This window comes from Natator depressus, chromosome 1 (genome assembly GCF_965152275.1).
Source record: "Natator depressus isolate rNatDep1 chromosome 1, rNatDep2.hap1, whole genome shotgun sequence".
Classification (NCBI taxonomy): domain Eukaryota; kingdom Metazoa; phylum Chordata; order Testudines; family Cheloniidae; genus Natator; species Natator depressus.
This window is the reverse complement of record NC_134234.1, coordinates 176,258,242-176,271,974: the sequence shown is the minus strand read 5'-3', so window position 1 is coordinate 176,271,974 and position 13,733 is coordinate 176,258,242. Positions and strand designations below refer to the sequence as shown.

General features: G+C 44.7%; 1 long non-coding RNA gene across 1 annotated transcript in view; it reads left to right on the top strand.

Moving 5' to 3' along the window:
* Positions 1 to 12,009, top strand: part of LOC141998696 (uncharacterized) — a 62,258-nt gene extending 50,249 nt beyond the window's left edge. Inside the window, exon 4 of the long non-coding RNA XR_012641897.1 lies at positions 11,946 to 12,009. This is a non-coding gene — a long non-coding RNA (uncharacterized LOC141998696). The remainder of the gene's footprint in view (positions 1 to 11,945) is intronic.
* The last annotated feature ends 1,724 nt before the right edge of the window (positions 12,010 to 13,733 follow it).

Below are 13,733 nucleotides of genomic sequence, written 5' to 3'. Positions count from 1 at the left end.
GTTGCTCATGCCAAGCCACTGGCCAGGTGGCCTGGACATGAGGAGGGAGCAGGGCCTTGTCAGATGCTCATCTGATGCTCCTGGAAGTTGGTTTGCAGAATCAGACCCCAAAGTTCTCACTTTTTTAGAGTCTATTTTTATAGGAATTTCTTCCTATGCCAGTCTATGGGAATTGCTTCATCATGCTGTTGCTGAATCAATCAGCAGATAGCACATTCCTGACGGCTCCGTGCTGCTAGATGTTATCTTGTTCTTTGGTTCTCCCATTCTTGAGGCTGTTGGGTGGATTCCAGTCTGCCCTCCGGGGTCCTCTGGTTATTTCCACTTGACGCCTTCTTCAGCCGATGGACACTGGATTCTTAGGCTGGCACCTCCCTGATCATTCAGTTCTTATCCACACCAAGCATCCGTCCACATACATCCTCTATCTCTATTTTAATCACAATTGTTAATACAACAAAAGGGCGGGGAGTCTCTGGGTGCTGTTTCTGTTGTTAGAGTATTGCTTTGAGTCTCTGTGAATTGCTTTGAGAACAGATTCTGTCTTAGAATGTACTAACACAATTAGCAGCTTGCAAGTTTCACACATAGAGGGAGAGAAACAGTACCAAAACCCAAGAGACCTCTTAATTAGTAATACCCTGGAATTTAAACTATGGGGAATCAAACTCATTTGTGATTTTAATACAGAACTTCTTTAATATGATCCAACAGGGATGGCACTATGTCAGTGGCCAATGTCAGCTGACTTGCACTCGCTGGGCTCAGGCTGAGGGGCTGTAAAACTATCATGTCCCAGAGCCCATGGGGTCCCAGAGCCTGTATGTCTACACCACAATTTTATAGTCCCACAGCTCGAGCCTGAGTCAGCTGACAGGGGCCAGCCACCAGTTTTTAATTGCAGTGTGTTCAGCTTCAATTTTCTAGGAGTTCTTTCTAAAAAGACAAAACTAATGCCAGCTCAAGCCCCGACCTGGAAATCACTACAGCTGGATCAGGTAGTGGAACCCCTGAAGCAGCCCAGGCAGTAGTGACCTGCTAAATCGACATCTTCTGCATCGATTGCAAAAAGGAGCAGCAGCTGAAAGACTGGACTTTCAGAACTTGATCTGGTATCCATGAGCGGACTGCCCTTGACTTCAGTGGGCATTGGCTTGATCCCATAAAGATCAGTGCTTATTATTTTGTGGAAAAATCATACAAATTGTTATACAAGTAATTACCAGGGATTCCTTGTATGAGTAAGAGTTTGCACCTTCAGTTTTAACAGGTGACTTTTGAAACCTTGATAAACCATGGAATTGAAGCTTGAATGATTTTCCAGTGTAACTAGATTTTTAGCATAAAATTACAGGCATACAACTTGTGATGAGATATAAAATTACTGTCCACCAACTAAACTTCTATTGAAAAACTTAGCATCCAAATCTAACATTTTGCATGTGTGAATAAGGGTCTGTAAATGCCTGATCCAAAACCAACTTAAGTAAATGAAAAGACCCCCCCCCCCCCCGACTGACCTCTGTGGCTTTGGATCAGGCCCCAAGTCAGTACATTTTAAGGCAGTTGTAGAGTTGTGGAAAACATATTGTAGTGTAGGCCTGGTTAGCCTGATGAAAATATTTGCACAGAAATTCACCAAAGACGGATAATTAAATAATTTAACCCTTTCATCTAATTGAAAACAAGCAAAACCCTCTCTGAGATTCTGGTTTCCTGGTCCAAAAAAAAAGCCATTCACTAATGGCTGCTCTTCACTATTGGGGTGATCGACGCTGCTGCAATCAACGCAGGTGTCGATTTAGCAGGTCTAGTGATGACCTGCCCAATTGACAGCAGAGTGCTCTCCATTCAACTCCGGTACTCCAGCTCCCCGAGAAGATTAAGGTAAGTTGACCAGAGAGCATCTGCGGTCGATGCAGCACAGTGTAGACACCGCAGTAATTCGACCTAAGCTACATTGCCTCCAATTACATTATTCACAATGCTGGAGTGGCATAACTTAGGTTGACTTACCCCAGTAGTATAGACAAGGCCTAAGTGAGCGTCACAACATTCCCTGATTAGTAAGGCCCAAAATCCTTAGTCACCTGGGGGAGTGTCATTTCAGAGGATGTTGTGCCCAGGTTGGAGCTGCATCCAGTGAACTTTGTTTTACTATGTATGTAGTCTGCAGAACAACATTCCTTGACTTGAGGGATCATATCCACCATTTATAATACAGGTTCCAACACAGGGATCTTTTTGAACCGCAGGCTGCTGTTTGTGGCTAGGTGGCAGATACGTCCGAGAGCACTCTAATCTACTCACCTGGCAAGTTGAATGTGACCTTGGTACACTCATCTGTGCGTTTGCCTCCTCGAGGATAGGCAACTATTTTAATATGTTCTTCATAGTTCTACATCTTGAGACAGCTGGGAGCTGAAGTTGGTGCAGCTTGAAATTAATGAACTAATGTGATTTATTCAAAAAGCACATGAAAACTTCAAATAAATGAGCTCCAGTCATGTGTGTTTGGGAAACTTTAAGAAACATAGTACAGTATGATCCATAAAAATAAATCCAGTAACCTAATTTCCCTCATATTAGAAAAAATAACTAATCTGATCTCTCTCTCTAGGAAAACAACCTCTGCTGCGAATTTCTTCACCAGCCGTCATTGTCCTCCTTGGCTCCTTCCTTAGTCTCTGAAAATAGATGGGCTGTGCCATGTGTCCTAGAAGTCAACAGTTCCCAATTCCAGAGCTCCTCACCTATTTTTGAAACCAAGAGAACTTCAGTTTCAGCAGCAGTGATGGTCACGTTGTGGCAGTGTCACACGTGAGGGGGAGAGCCTGTCAAGCAGGAGGGCTCTCGCAGCCTCATGGTGGATATATAATACTAGTAATCCTTGAAATTCACAAGCTGCCTGCGAATTTCCAGATAGAATTCAGGGTTTTGTTTCTAACCTTTCCAAGTGATTTGGCACCTGGTTACCCGAGCGATCACCTCTCTCTCCATGTCCTACTGCCATGGTTGAGATCAGTGAAGAAAGTCTGCTGGTGTTAAATAAGGGGGACTGCTGACAGGACACACTCTGAAGGCTGCTAGGCTTTGGAACTCACATCCCCTCTTTTTACCCCAAAGGCAGGAGTATTAACTTTCCAGATGCATGTCTCATTTTTTCCGTGTGTCTTTTGAGGAGGGTGTGGATTAAGAGTTGAAATGTCTCTTGTTGTGGTTTGTTGTTGTTTGCAATGGACATTATTATTATAATAGAATGGAGATTCCATTATGCCAATTTTAATATATGTTGTTGCAAACTTTAAATTATGCCAAAGTGCCCAGAACATGGGGTGAGTGCTTTGTGATTTTTTTTAAAAAAGAAGTCTAAATAAATAAATAATACACAGTCAGTTAATTCTTCTATTTTCTTCAGAGAGAATCTATGACTGGTTAGAATATAGCACACTGATGGGCAGTGGAAACTTTTGAAGTCACTGAAGTTAAGTAGGATTGATTTAGTACTGGAATCTGGTGACCGGGCATGCTCCAAGGCTCAGCTGTTTAACCAAGATTTGAGGGAAAGAGGCCTTGATAAGGGCAAAAGTTGGAGGTTAGATGTGGAATTATGTTTTTTCCTCTCCGTTTATTTTGGCTCAGAGCCACAAAGGGACTTAGGCTTTGCAAAGCCTAACGTTTAGGCCCACAAAAATTCATAGGAGTATCATTCTGATTCACAAAACCTGGGGAAAGTGCCTAGGCTCCTATTGGATGTATGGAGAGAGAGAATGCGATCCAGAAAGCCAGCACGCTAAGTCCAGGCTGCAGGGAGGTGGCTACGTTGTGTGAAGGCCTGAAACAAAACAGGGAGGTGGACTAACTCCTTTATAATCTTTAGCCTAGTGTATGTGAGAGACCCTAGTTCAAGTTACCCCCTCCTCCACAGAGGGCAAAGGGATTTGAACAGGAATCTGCCACCTCTTAGGGGAGTATCCTAGTGACTGAGCTATGAGATATTCTGATGTGATGTTCCCTCCATTTTTCCTAGTGAAGGTGTTCCGCTTTACTTGAATAATTAAGGTGGGCCAGTGAGTGGTAGAATGACTCTGTAGTCTAGTGGTTAGGGTATTCACCAGATCAGGCCCCCACACATGACTTAGGGGGGTGAATGCCTATCTTCCCCTGGTTTTTGAATTGCTCGGGGGTGTAGGCAGGCTATAGGTGTGTGGACGCCCAAAGGTAGGCTGCAGTGCACGTGCCCAGAGGCACAAACTTAAGCACCTTGGAAACTCTTACTTCAAAAATGTAGGCACCGAGCAAGTTACGGTGCCTAGAGGGTTAGGCACCAGCTGAGGAGGAAATTTGTGGATCTCAGTGAGGCCTAAAAATTGTACTGAGGCACCTAAGTACCTTTGTGGATTGCACCCTTTATGTTTTGGGACAGAGAAAATCTGCTGTTTTTAATTTGTTATGGGTGAAATTCACCTCTATGCAGAGGGCTAGCACAAGAGCTATTCACTAAGTTTCGGAAATTAAGGTCTATTTTGAGGGTTTACATAAGATGTATGTGGTTCACAGGCTTTGTGCAGCTGACTCCCTACCCAGTGGTGAATCACACTTTTATTTGTGTTCAGGGTGGCTAGAATCTCGGACAGGTACTTTTTATTGGTATAACGTGAAAAGTTGTTCATATTCAAACTTTGGTTCATGGTCTGCAGAGACATTCCTGGCAATCTGCAGGAGAAACATATTAAGGACTGAGAAATGAGGTATTAGAGGCTCTCGCTCTCACACACACACACACACACGCACACGAAATGTGGACCACAGAATGAAAAAATGAACAGTCTTCAGGTTAACATGTGGTAACACGAAATACTGTTCAGCATTTAAAAAATCATTCTTGATAAGCCTGTGGGAAAATGACCAAAGTATTGAGATAGTCACTTGTTGACGGGGGTCTCATTCTGTCCTCTAGACTGTAGGTACAAAAAAAAAATGGTTTCCCTGTATATTCCCTCCCCAAGATATCACTGTACATTAGTCTTTTCTCTCATCTGCATGACCAGTGCTCTCATTTGCATACTTGGATAGGAGTCATTTTTCAAAGTGTTTGTCTCTAGTTTCTCATTTTGCATAGTCTGTGTGGATGAATCTACACCAACAAACTTTTAACCCATAATTAATCACTGATGCAGCTCCACTTGTGATAGGAACAGTGGAATCTGTATTATTAACAAACCTCAGGCATTTTTACCACCCTGTGTGTCCAAGAAATTGATTGATTTTAAAAAATATATTTGTATTGTATTACAGAATTTAGTTTAAATTTTAATTTCAAGCCTTCCTGACTGCAAAGATGTCTTAAAGAAATATAACCTGATAACTAAGTTGGCAGGAAGATAGGACCAGGGGTTGGGAACAGCAGTATGAACAGAAACAACAGGAGAGAGGAGACCAAGGTGGGACAGAGAAAGGGGAAAAAATGGAAGCAAGAGGGAACAGACTACAGCACTAAAACGGTCAGTGTGGTGGACATACTGCAGAATATGGGCGTGATTCTTCATTGCCTTTTGCCTTCTGTAGATATTCAGGCATTAATCCTGCAACTGGCGCCACACAAAAGGATTACTAAAGCTGCAAATGCCCCATAAACCTTGAGGTGATTGAGGCAAATACAGATTTCTACCCACATGAAACTAGTTGCAGGATGGGGGTCTTTTACCAGTTCAAAGGGTGTATAAAATGCTGCCATGCTGAGTTGGTATCATTTCACACACACTTTGCTTACTCTTGCACAGGTGTAAGGCTACAGAGAATTGGGCTCAATACTTTAGAAACTTTAGTTTCTGCTTTGGGTAGAGGGAAGGTTTTCAAATATACCTTTTTTTTAAATCAAAGAGCAATTAAACACAGAATAAGGGGTAATTGGTACTGACTTGTGATACCCTTGCATAGAAGAATTAAGGGTCAGGTTTTCAAATGTATTTAGCAACTAAAGATGCAAACAAGTGTCACGTGGGATTTTCAAATGTGTATTGGTATCTTTGAAAATTTCACATTTGCATCATTAGTTGCCAGAATATCTTTGAAAGTCTGGCCCTAAGAAACTATATCAGTCACCAGGAATGATCAGCAGTGTCACACGTGAGGGGGAGAGCCTGTCAAACAGGAGGGCTCTCGCAGCCTCATGGGGGTTCTTCAGCCTCCTTCGCTCAGTCACATGCCCAGCTTTCACTTTTTGGTGAAGCTTATTAATGTTGCTGATCAGCTATTCTGGAGTTAATTGATGTCTATTGCTACAGGACAGAATATCTAATTTTTGGATTTTTTCTTGCAATCTTGCTGACTCCAGAGTGGACTTTGTCAGTGTTACATGATTTAGGATACTTTTTCTTTCCCCTGAATGAACACCTTGTTTTCCTTTCTTGTGCATGTATGTTGCATGGCTGCTTTGTTTGAGGGTCTCCCCATTTCCTGAGATCTTGCCCTGTGCAATGGATCGCACACATCAAATATCCATATGGGTATGAACACAAGTTCCTCACTTAGAAAACCTTTTTATGTGCTGCACATTCAATACCCTCAGCATGTATTTTAAGTAAACAAATGATAAAGAATTCCAGCAAGTGCACTCAGTGCCATTTTCTTTGGCAAGAGACTCTTCTCTTCTTTCATGTGCATAATTGAATTCTGAAATATATACCATTTTACAACATTAAACAAAGTTCACAGGAGAAGATTCCCTTGAGTTCCCTCTTACTAAAAATGCCTTTCAACAAAAGACTTATTAATCAAAGTTCACACAGTAGACAGAAGCTATTTTTAATTATTTCGAAAATAACTAAGCTTTTATTTTGTTTGGGTAGAAGAGAATTCAGGCTAAAGATGATGAAAGCCTCATTGCAATGGTGAGTGGATGCACTCTCAAACTGTGTGTGTGAGAGAGAGATTTTTACTGTATCTGACAAAAAATTAAAAGTCTGGAATATGTACCATTCACTGAAATAATATTTACTCTTTGTCAGTTTGAATCAACACCTTCACTTATTGTTTCAATCCTTCTACCAGCATTTGACCTCCATTTTCTCCCCTATCTGTACTGATTATGAGTTATTATTTAAGCTCTAAACACAAAAGTCTATTATGGTTTTTGACCTTGGTCATTCATGTATCATTTATACCAAGGTCTTGCACTCTTCTATCCTCTCATAAATTAAACTGGAGTTCATATTTATCAAATATTGATACATGTGATAATATAACTACAGTATATACATGTAACCCTTCTGCCTGTCAGAGTTGGCAGCAACAAGGGCTGGGTTCAATATCTAGGGGATCCATTCCAATAACACAATGCAAACTGGCTTGAGCCCCCACCCAGTGACCTGGGACAAATATATACCACCCCCGCTGGGTGCCTCCAAGAGGCAATACTTCCCCTCTCGCAAGCACATAGTCTGAGTGTAGCAAAAAGCCTTTTAATAACAGAGAGAAATGATGTGGCATTATGTTGGGGAAACACCACCAACAGGATTCATAACACAACCCATGAGCAAAAAAACCCCACCCCAAGCAAATTGGGACATGCCCCTTTCCCTTTGGTTCTTGAGTCCAGCAACCCCAAATCACCCAAAGTCCCAAAAGTCCAGTGACCCAAAAGTCTCTGTCCCTGGTCAGGGCAGCCCCAGAGTTCAAAAGTTTATCTGCGGAGCTTTACCTCCCAACCTGGGTGGAGACGGGACGGGGGTAAGAGGCACCTTACATGATCTGAAGCTGACTGCCCCACAGCTCCATAGGCCTTCGCTCCGCTCCGCTCCGCTCCCACAAGCAGCTCCCGTCGTCCCACGAACTGCTCCGCGTCCCACCAACAGCTCCCGCCGTCCTACGAACTGCTCCACCAGCCTGTCCACAAGGCACTCCAGCCGTCCCACAAACTGCTCCACAATATATCTTCAGGCTCCCCCACTACTTAACACAACGCTCAGTGATTTCAGCTCTTTGGTGAATTCAGCTTGTAGTAGGGGAGCCTCAGTGCTGGTGCACTGTTAGCCCAAAGTGAGCTCAGCAGCCTGTAACTAGACTCCTAATGAAATCAAAATTAGCTCTGATATTCCACAGCGGAGAGAGGAGGAAGTGCAATTAGCATGTCAGGCCCTTCCAAGGGGCCCATGCCACTAAGTATTAATACTTGTCCCCAGCCTCTCTCCATTCACAGAGTTTTGGAACCCTTGCCTAGCGAGTGCCACTTAGTTGATGGTGAGTCCCTCCATCATAACAAAAGGCCAAGTACAGTTCCAAGCACAGTTCCCATAATCAGGGTAATAACAATTTATTCTTCCTGCCCCAATAACAGAGACACTGGGGATCCCACAGCAGCCAAAGTGACCATTTGGGCAGCTATGGCCTCATTCTAGGCGGGGTGGGTGTGCCTATGCAAATGAGATCGGCCCCTGAAGTTCTTTTCCACAACTTGCCACACCTCACCACCAGATGTCAGGGTGGAGCTCACCCTGACACTGCTTACATACAGCCAAACTGGTTGTTGACTCATGGCGTGGCAGACATTAAATAATCTGTAGTAGAATGGGTAGAATATTTGTGTAGGCACATGAAGGATGTTGTAAAATATTTTTAAAGTCCAAAAATCCTCCTTTCAGTTTTACGTTGTGGATACTTTTATAAGAATTTACATTGTGAAGATGACGTGGTCTGGTCAGTTACTTTACAAGTAACATTCTAATTGAAAATGTAAAATAACAGAACACACAAGTGTAATACTCATGATTCAGTTCAAGGGAAGTTTGGTACTACCAAAATTATTTCTGGGCACTGCAGCACATTACTAGGCAACAGCCATCCAAAACACTGGAATGATGTCCCTTGTGTTAAAATCTATAAATAGATCTATCGCTCTTAAAGTGGTACAAGCTCTTCTTGGACTTGTATGGGTATGCAAAGGGAGAAGATAGGTGAAGGAGTCTTTGCACATATGCCCTGTGGATGGACGTGCAAGGTGAATTGAGGTTCCTGAAGGGGTGGGGAAGCAGTGGAGCCACTGTCCTACCCCCCTCACACCAACCCGTGAGTTCAGGCAACTTTTGCATTCTCCTACACTGAGTTGCATTCGCCTACACTGAGTTGGTCCCAGAGCTCCTGCTGGTCTCCACACTGCCCCTACTCAGGGTTATAAATAATTACCATGATGTAGCCCCTTTTTTCAGTTATCATAGTTTAAAATAGCTGGTGGGCCAAATGTTACTCTCTGCAATTCCAGTGTATAAAAATGGGAAACCTCTGGAGGATAACGAGGGGTATCGGTGTCCCAGCACGGTGTCAGAGCATCAGAGTCCGTGACTATTTGTAGACCTGGACTGCTGTTCATAGATTACATTAAATCCTGAAATGGCCTTGACTTCCAGTTGGCTTAGATTTGTAGGTGAACTTCTTGCACAGCCCGAATCCAGATTTCAGTTTTATGTCTTAATCAAATGATGGCACATCTGGCAGCAGTGAGGTCTCCCATCCTTGCACCCACCTAGCTTGGATCAAGTTAAGAGATCTGACAAGATCACACCACTTGAGGAAGTATAAGTTGCATAAACAATTTTAAACTGGTTTAAAATAAGATAGGTTTCTGGTAGTAAAAGAAAATATTGTAACCTAGCCCTGAGGCCAGGCTGCAGCCTTCTCCTTTTTCTCTTCAGGGTCCTGGGTTCACCTAAAAGGGCACCTGATGCCTCCATCCAAGGGAAACCCCTACTAGACCAGAGAACACAGAAGGCTTGTTCCTTGGGAAAATATTTAACACACAATCCGTTACAGTGGAGTGTCAGAGCACAAAAATAAAATAGCTATCCCAATTCCTGGAATAATACAATAATAACTGGGGCTTTATTGGATATGGGGAATTCAGGATAGGGAACAAGGGAAAAAAGAATCAGGATAATAAAGATGAAACAACAGTGCATTAACTCTACCCCTCCCAACTGTACAGTCAGTATAATCACACTATGTTCCTGCCCAGCACCTGCCTAAGCACATAGTGAGTTTAGGCTCAGTCTTTGATGGATGGTGCTACACTGTCATCAGTGGCTGACTTAAAACGAAAAATCAAAATAAATTTACAGGGATGTTCTTACAAAACATCCACAGGAAGAATGGTAAGATGGTTCTTGCAGCTCTCATTTCTAGATTCCAGCGTGCAGTTAGGCTGGCTCTTGGTAGCCTGACTGTGACTCTCTCTGCCTCTTGGGTTTCTTGCCTCTACTGAGATAAGCTGTTCAAAGTCCCAGGAATCCCCAAAGGACTCAGTCTTCCCTTGGGTAGGAATGTGGAGGGTAGAAAGGTCCCCTCTGGTTATGATATTTCTTTGCCTGCTACGCTGCAACACAACCAAAACTGAAAGTAAAACCAAACCCTTTGTCTCTGAGTTCTGGCTTCTGACTAATTCTGGTAGTGTTGCTCACCAGTTCTATCTCCACCCTGGACCCTAGGTAATCTAGGAAACAGAGATTTAACCCTTTGCCACCATTGTTGCTGTAATCCAGGGTGAGACCCTCTTAGGGCTGGCCTACACGGTAGGAGGTGTGTGTGTGGGGGGAAATCGATCTAAGTTATGTAACTTCAGCTATGTGAATAACATAGCTGAAGTCGACATACTTAGATCTACTTACCAGGGTGTCTACAGTGCAGTGTGTCGACGGGAGACGCTCTCCCATCGATTCCCTTTGCGCTTCTTATTGAGTTGGAGTACCAGAGTTGATGCTAGAGTGATTGGTGGTCGATTTATTGCTTCTATACTAACCACGATAAATCTACCCCCGCTGGATCGATCGCTGCCTGTTGATCCGGCCAGCAGTGTAGACACTCAGTGTGGTATTTCAGGAGCACCATTTCCAGAGAGGTTACATATGATGCAGCAAGGGAACCAAATAAAGACAATAACTGCCCAAGAACATATTCTAAAAGTGCAATATTTCATCCCAGATTCTCTTGCCTGGCCTAATCAAATTAGTTTTGACCATTGAAATTTCTTATTTTCAGTAAGGCTCAAAATATGTGGTTAAGACTGAGTGTAGCAGCCTGAGTGGTTTCGACATGTATGGCAACAGGTAGGGTTACCAACTTTCTAATGGCAGGAAACCGAACACTCCTGCCCCGCTCCCTTCCCTGCCGTTCCCTGAGGCTCCGTCCCTTCTCCCTGTTTTGCTCACTCTCCCCGACCCTCACTCACTTTCACTGGCTGGGGCAGGGGTTGAAGTGCAGGGGGGGTGGGATGGGCTCTGGACTGGGCGTGCGGACTCCAGGTGGGGCCAGAAATGAGGGGTTCCGGGTGTGGGAGAAGGCTCCAGGCTGAGGCAGAGGGTTGCGGTTCGGGGGGGGGGGGGGGGGGGGGTTGAAGACACCGGTGCGTATGCAGGCTCTGGGGTGCAGGAGAGGCCTCCAGGCTGGGGCCAAGGGGTTTGGAGTGTGGGAGGGGGTGCGGACTCTGGCTGGGAGTGTGGGCTCTGGGATGGGACTGGGGATGAGGGGTTTGCGGTGCAGGAGGGGGACTTCGGGCTGGGGCAAGCGGTTGTAGGAACAGGATTTTATAATTGTACTATAAGAATAGAGGTATTAATGTATGTCTTGATTTCATTTTACCAGCCACCCCATTTGAATAGCAGAAAGGAATGACCTTCTGGGACACTGGTAGAAATGCATCTGACAGACTCCCAGTGTCTGCACTGATATTAAGGCAGGGACAGACCAGAACAATCCTTATGGCTGATTATGGTCACCCTTTTGTTTTAGGATAAGTTATAATGTGTACTGTGGTTTCCTATATGTATTACAAATTAGGCACGCTAGTTAAATATACATTTCTTTGTTTTAAGGTTTAGTAAGTAAAAGACAGGATCTTGAATTGTGTCTGTGTTAAGGAGATTCAAAATAAACTGACTCTGTTTGTATTCTCAAAGGTCTCTGTAAAAAGACTGTTTGTGTGAAGGCCATTGTTAACCAGATGGTCAAGAAAAGAGGAGCGAAGACACTTATCGAGATTTGTTGATGCCAAAGAACCATCAACGCGCATCCATGATTGAGGAAGGGCGATTGACGACTCTGAGGTAGAAGCTGGCACCCCTAAAGACAATTGATTAAATCAAAAGCAGGACAGGATGACCCTCTCAGAGGTGTTTTTGGAATGTTAAGGACAAAAGATACAGCACTTAAGCAGTAACCGGTCACAAACTGACACAGCAAAATCCATAGACTTCAACAGAGAAAAAAGTCTATAAGAACAGGGTGGTTGGCCATGGGACTTTGGGTTCATCTTGCCACACTCCAGGAGCATCAGATCGTGACCGACAGAGCCATGCTCCCCTCTGTGACCAATCTGGCTGGCCACTAGATTGATTCAGACTCTGGACTGGTAACTATAATCATCAACTGGCAGAACCGTGTGCATGGTGTGTGTGTGTGTGTGATTGAAAAGCATATGCTAACTGTTGTATTCTCAATAATTGTGGTGTGCTGCTTTCTTCCCTATAAAGATCCTGTGTGCTTCTTATAAATATAACATGGTTAGGATATGGGCGGGGGGGGGGGGTGAGGGCTCCAGGATGGGGCCAGGGATGAGGAGTTTGGGATGCAGGAGGGGACTCCGGGCTGAGCAGGGGGTTGGAGTGCGGGTTCCTGTCAGAGCTTACTGCGGCTCCCAGGAAGAGTCTGCCAGGTCCCTGCAGCCTGTAGGTGCATGGGTGTCCAGGGAGGCTTGGCATGCTGCCGTCGCAGCTCCCATTGGTAACAGGTCACAGCCAATGGGAGTTGCAGAGTCTGCACTAGAGATGGGGGCAGCATGCAGAGCCTCCCTGGCTACCCATATGCCTAGGGGGCGCAAGGACCTGGCAGCTCCTTCCAGGAGCTGTGTGGAGCTAGGGCAGGCAGGGAGCCTGCCTAAGCCCCAGTCCCCTGCTGCGCCACTGACCAGACTTTTGACGGCCCATTGACAGTGGTGACTGGAGCCATTTTAAACCATTTACTGGGCATTCCAGTCGAAAACCAAATGCTTGGCAATCCTACAACAGAGTGAACATGTTGGCCTATGCAGACAAATTGGTCCTGATCACAGATAACCCTGAGAGTCTACAACAAATGGTCAATGTCACCAACCAGGCTGCCAACTGAAAGGGACTCCACTTCAGTGCTAGGAAGTGTGTATCCCTGCATACTGATGGCTGTAGAAGGGACTCTGTCCAGGTGACACCATTTCAGATCCAGCAGGAACCCATGATCTTTCTTGAAGATGGACAAGCGTACCAACATCTTGGCACACCATCAGGTTTTCATCTCCAGCAGACGCCCAAGGATACCATTGCTGAGATCCAATGGGATGCGGCCATTGCTGCTGGCCCCATGGGATCCTTGCTGCTGACCCCATGGCAGAAGATTGATTCCTTGAACACTTTCCTGTATTTCATTTGTCCTGAGGGGATCCGCCGTGGTGAAGTTACCTCTGAATAAGCGGACACCATAAGGCAGTTGGTGAAGAAGTGGCTGTTTCTTCCCCAGAGGGCCAATAATGAACTGGTGTACATTCCGCACAAGCAGGGCGGCACAAAGTGTCTTGAATAGGTGATCTGTGTGATATTGCAGCAATCACTTACGCATTTTGCCTTCTGATGTTCTTGGACACTACGGTGAGGAACATCACAGAGAGTGCTGTGCATGATGTTATCAGGCAGCAAATCACCATGACCCCTTCCAGG